Raw genomic sequence first — 6,763 nt, 5'->3', positions numbered from 1 at the left:
TTTTGTTCACTGGATGTTGTTCCTCCTCGTCTCTTATTAGAGGCACTTGACACTATTAGTCCTAGTTTATTGTCAATAATTAATAGCAGTTTAATCAGTGGAATAGTCCCATCTTATTTTAAGCATGCCACAGTGCAGCCGCTACTCAAAAAAACAAATCTTGATCCAACAGTTTTAAATAATTACCGTCCCATTTCTAAATTACCGTTTTTATCAAAAGTTTTGGAGAAGGTTGTTTAATCCGCTTTCTTCTTTTCAGGATAATGGTAATTTCGATAAATATCAGTCTGGCTTCAGACCTCAGCACAGTACAGAATCTGCATTGCTAAAAGTATTAAACAACTTATTGTTGATTGTCGATTCCGGCAATTGTGCTGTTTTAATTTTGCTGGACCTCAGTGCGGCATTTGACACTCTCGATCATGGCATTCTTTTAAATCGCTTACAGCAAATTGGGATTCAAGGTCGTGTTTTAAATTGGTTTGTATCCTATTTAGAGGATTAAACCTTCTCGATAGAGACTGGCAAATATTCGTCATCTTGTGCACCAGTTTTGTATGGGGTTCCACAGGGCTCAGTTTTGGGTCCTGTTCTATTTTCTTTATACATGCTTCATTTGTATGCTATATTTAAGAGGCACAATGTTTCATACCACTGTTACGCAGATGATACTCAGTGTTATGTTCCCTTGCACCCAAAGGATGTCTCCAGTTTACAGTGTCTGTTTGATTGTCTGAGAGATGTTAAACAGTGGATGTCTGCCAACTTCCTTCAGTTAAATGAGTCTAAAACTACACAGTTCTGTGAAATAAGTCTAAAACAGGGGAAGTTAATGAAACCTAGCAACCCAGCATGTAAATAATGTAATGCCTGTGGTTTAAATTAAGCCACAGTGACTTGTCTGGATGTTTATATAATATTGAGAATATTGCAAAGATGAAGTCATTTTTAACATTAAGAGACATGGAGTCTGTAATGCATGCTTTTATCTCATCCAGATTAGATTATTGTAATGTATTGTACTTGGGTGTTTCACAGTCTCTATTGTCACGTCTTCAACTTGTTCAAAATGCTGCCACTAGATTGTTAACTGGAACAAGGAAGAGGGAACATATTTCACCAGTGATGATCTCTCGCCACTGGCTCCCAGTTAAATATCGTATCCATTTTAAAACTGTTGTTTGTTTATAAGGGTTTGCATGGACTGGCTCCGTCATATATTTCCGATCTCCTTCTGTTTCACTGTAATGCCTCCAGGGAACTTCGATCAACTAGTAGTCTTCAATCGACTGTTCCAAGGACACGCTTGAAATCGAAAGAAGATTGTGCCTTTTCAGTGGCTGCTCCTCAGCTATGGAACATGTTGCCACCCTATATAAGAACTGCACCAACATACGCTGATTTTAAGTCTCTTCTTAAAACGTATTTATTTACTGTTGCATATGGTCATAAGTAAGCGCAGTGGCATAACTGTAGCGTACTATCTGTCGCTGTGCTCTATGTTTACTTTTGTATTTTGGTATATGCTTAAATTTTGTACAGCACTTTGGCCAACAGCTGTTGTTTTTAAATGTGCTCTATAAATAAAATTGACTGACTGACTGACTATTGTTAATGTGCTCAGGGAATATCATTCTTCTCAAATGCTCTTTTGTTGGTTTTGATTGCTTTTTTCTGATTCAAGCATTGTTAATGAACAACTATTACAAATTACCATCCTGACTTACGTTTGTTTTCTGCATTTTGAAAAATAAATGTTTTGAAATGTGAATGGAGAGCTGTTTTTTTTTAACTAGGTAGGCCTATAGTTATTCTCAATGTTCCTCAGATCACCGATTCAATTAAGTTAACTAAGCTTAAATGGTTTAAGTAAATAGGACTTAAAATAAGTAAGGAATACTTTTAATATATTAGTAAATAATACTTAAATTACACATAATTCAATTAAGTTAAGATTACAATGAGTTTGCACAATTTAATTAAGTGAACTTAACAAATTACTTTTTACAGTGACATCTAACATCAATTTAAATCTGTTTTTCATACAGGTGTGTGTGTGTGTGTGTGTATGTATTATTATAATTTTTTTTAAATAATAAATAGCAACAAGTCACATACCAACCTTGTGTGATGGCCTCATATGTGCATGAAGGGGAAAAACTGATCAAGACGGCATTTAAATGTTTACTTGCAGGAAGGATAAACTTAATTCTACAAATTCTTAATTTAGTCTTAAAACTACTTAATTCTTCCCTATTAGAGAGAAAAGTAACATCTTTCATGTAGAAAATTCATGTTTTTTCCTAGTAAAAATTTCTAGATCTTATTGTAAATGATTCAACCATGCATGTTTTTTTTTTTTTATTCAAATATAACGTCCAATGAAATAATGAGTTCTTTCTTGTAACTTATGCCAGACTTCTCTAATAACTTAGTCCACTAACATTTACATTTACATTTAGTCATTTAGCAGACGCTTTTATCCAAAGCGACTTATGGGGTGCTGTGTGTACATTAATGAGAAAAAAATTAACTTAAATGATTTTAGCTAATGGCTGCAATATAAAAAAGAGTGAAAAATTTAAGGGGGTGTGAATACTTTCCGTACCCACTGTATATATATTACACACACACATATACACACACACACACACACACACACACACACACACACACACAAACAAAGAAAAACAAGTAGATAGAATAGAAAAAATAGAAAGCTAGTTTGTTTTTTGTTGTTGTTGTTTGTTTGTTTTTAAATAAAGAACAAAAAAATGAAAAAGATAAATATAGATAGTAGAATTATAATAGAATAGAAAGTGTTAGAGTTAGAGGGTCAAATAAAACCCTTCCCTTTTCTTGCAGTAAACTGCATGCTCACATTTGGACCCCACCTTAAGTTTTATTTCTTCACAATAATCTGTTTCAGATGCACCTAACAGTACAGAAGAAAAGATGTCACTACTTCCATTACATCACAATTTTACTATCTTTGACCATACAACATGAACAAAGTAGTTTTTCAACATTCAGACTTCAACCTTATGTGACTTTTATTCTTTCACTAAAAATGAAGCACTGTCTATATCAAGCTACATGTTTGTAATTAATTTTATTTGAATGAATTCAATTGAATTCAATTTATTTGAATGTTATTGTCATTATACATACGTACAATGAAATTAGAATAGCTTCCCTTCAACATAATTAACATATCACATAGTACTGTACACATATAACAAAACATGAATTACAAATATAACTCTGTGCTACATACACATTAAAGAGTTTAATTGCACTAAAACTTACAATCAGCATAAGAATAAAGAGTTGTATTGCACTAAGGTTTACATTCAGAGTAAGAACAAAGAAAGTGTATTACACTAAAACTGACATTCAGAGTGAAGAACATATATGAAGTCAGTGCATATTGAAGTTCATAATGTTTATGGCAACAGAATGTCCTTAAATCTAGTCCTTGTATTAATGCACCGGTTGCACCTGACCGATGGCAACAAGTGAAAAACAGGGTGTGTGGAGTCTTTTAGTATATTTTTGGCCTTATTGAGGACTCAAATTATATACAGGTGCATGATGCATCTCAAAAAATTAGAATATCATGAAAAAGTTATTTTTTTTTTGTAACTTATTTCAAAAAGTGAAACTTTCGTTTATTCTAGATTCATTACGTGTAAAGTAAACCATTTGTAAAAGTTTTTTGTTTTAATTTTGATGATTAGAGCTTACAGCGCATGAAAGTCATAACTCATAACTTGTCCTGCTTTCAGATGACTGATAATGAGCTTGTATACAAATTCGATCTCCTCTACACTCCTGAGGCTTTAACTCTCAAAGTAAGAACTGATGCAGCAGCTTTTTAAAATTGAGTGCCACTATTCAATGTAGAAGAAACATCTTTGTCTAAGAAGTTTGATCAAAAGTAATACTAATTATTCCTCTTTTACTTCTAATGATAGGTTGCACAATGTAAGTAGTGATGTCTTGTTACCCTCTTGGGCTCCTTTTGCTGTAACTAAAGTTGCAGAGGAAGTTGTGGGGTTCTCACTGAAGCTCATGACTGGTAATATGTATTTAAATGAGTTTTAGAAGTGTCTAGGATGTGTTGCCAACATGACTTTTGTTTCAGATGACTGGATTTTTGAGAGGCCGTCCAATTGGTACTTCATAGGGCAGCTCCTGAACATTGAAGCTTCTGTGAAGCAGTACAACCATGTTCCTCTGCATATGTTTGTGGATGGCTGTGTTGCTACTGTGGCCCCTGATGTGAAAATCTCGCCACGATATTCTTTTATTGAGAACCATGGGTTAGTAAAGAATCTCCTTGAACTCCCATGTTGAAAACCAAGCCTAAAGACGTGTGTTGGTTGTTGTTGTAAGGTCCACGCACTTGGCCCAAGGAAGGTATCCAGTGGTGGATGAAGGTTTCTTGCGTGTTCGGTCTTTTCAGCGCGCAGAGTTATTCAATTTAGATTTAACTCAAATCTGACTCCATTTTATTATCTAATCTGACTCCATTTTAGTATGACCTCGAATTTAGGTTGAAAGGCAAATTGGTTGTTTGTCGGTCTTTAATTATTGCTATTATTCTGGCATTTGGTTATTCTAGTTAATTCTTTACTTTGTATTTACTCGTTCATTAGGAATCTATATAGCTTAGGATGCCTCACGGTGGCCTCTATGCGTGGGCTCCACGATCACAAACTCGCCAGTCTGATCCTTAGCCAGAGGTTTGTGGCTAATACTATTTAATATGCTTTAAATAGTAGGTCTGATTAGCCCCCTACAGTTACCCATGTAATACTCAAACATTACTCAGCGGTTCTGCTAGACCCGCTGCCTAGTCCCCGATAGTTAATATAACTCCGTACAACTTAATTAACGCTCCAAACATTAATCAGCGGTTTTGCTAGAACCCCTTGTCTAGCCCCTGATAGTTAGTATAACTACGTACAACTTAGTCAATGCTGAAACAATATGCATGGTTAACGTAACTGAGTACAACTTAAACTAAGGTCAAGCGGTTAGTCAGAAACCCATAATCTCACCTGATGCGCCCCATGCTTCATCTAATCTGAGATCTAGTATGCACGTAACCCTGGTCGCAGATTTGCGGAAACATATGCCTTCACTTAATCTACTTGAGGAAATAATTTTAGAGTATTTCAGAATAAGTCAAATGTAACAATTTATTATCAGTCAGGTAAATATGTATTATGTCAATTATCTCCATAGCCAATTCAACGATATCAAATCAATACAAGACATCAAATTCTCAAAGACGAATCTAAGAGTAAGATACATACCTGACTTTTAGTAAAATACATAGTACAGAGTGTGTGGAGACACGCCATACTACGGGCTTTCTGACTACAGAATCGCCCCGACCCTTTTGCTGCAATCCTTTAAATACAAAACTAAGATAAAACATCCCTCAAGTGGAGGCATGTACAAACAATTGGAATTTACATTAACCCAGGTCCCAGACCTGGGTGGTTTGCACCTCAATGGGAACAGAAGGTAATCGGCATGGAATGACCCTCTACAGTAATCAAAGTATCTCTTAACTCTTAGGATCTGTATTATCTTTTAGTCTACATTTGTAAGATTAAGACCACTGTACCACTCGCCCTGAGACTATTCAAATGATACCACACATGACTGTAAATCTTATTTGCATTCATATAGAACATTATACTATTGACCATTCTGAGTGTGCTGGGTGAAGAGAAGGATGGGTGCGGGGAAGGAAGGGGATGAGGAAAAACCCAATGCATATGTGAGAGACGTTTTCCCGCATTTTCTCTCAGTGAGATGCGGAAACAGATGTCTGTATGTTAATGCACTGTGTGTGTATTGTCTGTCTCAGAAGATCAAAGTATCTGAGTTTCTTTTATCCTTACATTGTGTAGGGTGTTCTCCCCTCTCCTTTCAGGTGCCTGGTGCAAAGTTTACAGGCTCCACTTCCAGGTTCATGCATCGAGTTCAGAATGACAAGCTGCAGGTTCAGTTAGAGGCTTTCAGATTCCAGCAAGATGATAGTGACTTGGTATGTAATTTGGACTGTAGTTCTGTGGGCAAGTTCTTTTACTGATCGTGTTTCTTCTGTAGGTTTACATCACCTGTGCTCTGAAGGCTGTCATGGCCTCAACCCCACACATCCTGATAACAAGGCTTGCTCCTTCACTAATGGTTATTATTATTATTACTACATTTAAGAAAAGCTGTCTAATGTCATGGTGTCCAAAGTGGGTAACCAGTTTTGTTTTCTCTCAACAGGTGGACTTCTGTAGATGACAATGACCAGGTGTGCATGTGCTGCGACTCCGCATGCAATTTGAGCAGGAAAGGACGAGCACTGTCTGATTCAGGTAACCTCTGTCTTATGTTTTTATGCTCCTTTTTAATGAGAAGGACTTTTACATTTTTCTCCTTGTCATTTGTTTTCAGGCCTGGTATCAGAAGGGAAAGTAACCATAGGCCCCATTGTGATTGTTGAGTGATGTATTGTGAATGGCATAAAGTGCCAATAAAAGGGTTTAAATAATAGCAGTTAGGGGTGTTTTTTAAAATTTAATTATCTAATTTTGGTCCACTTGTAAATGGGGTTTTAATGTAGTTAGAAGTTTGGTTTTCAGTGTGCCAGATGCTACAAAGCAAAACTGCATGCTGAGTTGGTGTACCAGCCTGGTCTCATTGTTTATACGTAGGTATTAATACGTAACATGTACAAGCACAAAACGTA

General features: G+C 35.9%; 1 pseudogene; it reads left to right on the top strand.

The window, feature by feature from the left end:
• The window catches only part of LOC107567710 (zona pellucida sperm-binding protein 3-like), a 20,563-nt pseudogene extending 14,013 nt beyond the window's left edge, over positions 1–6,550 (top strand).
• The last annotated feature ends 213 nt before the right edge of the window (positions 6,551–6,763 follow it).

Source organism: Sinocyclocheilus grahami, unplaced genomic scaffold (genome assembly GCF_001515645.1).
Source record: "Sinocyclocheilus grahami isolate Dianchi unplaced genomic scaffold, SAMN03320097.WGS_v1.1 scaffold1182.1, whole genome shotgun sequence".
NCBI classification, from domain to species: domain Eukaryota; kingdom Metazoa; phylum Chordata; class Actinopteri; order Cypriniformes; family Cyprinidae; genus Sinocyclocheilus; species Sinocyclocheilus grahami.
The sequence above is the reverse complement of the archived record's forward strand: the minus strand, read 5'-3'. Positions and strand labels throughout refer to the sequence as shown.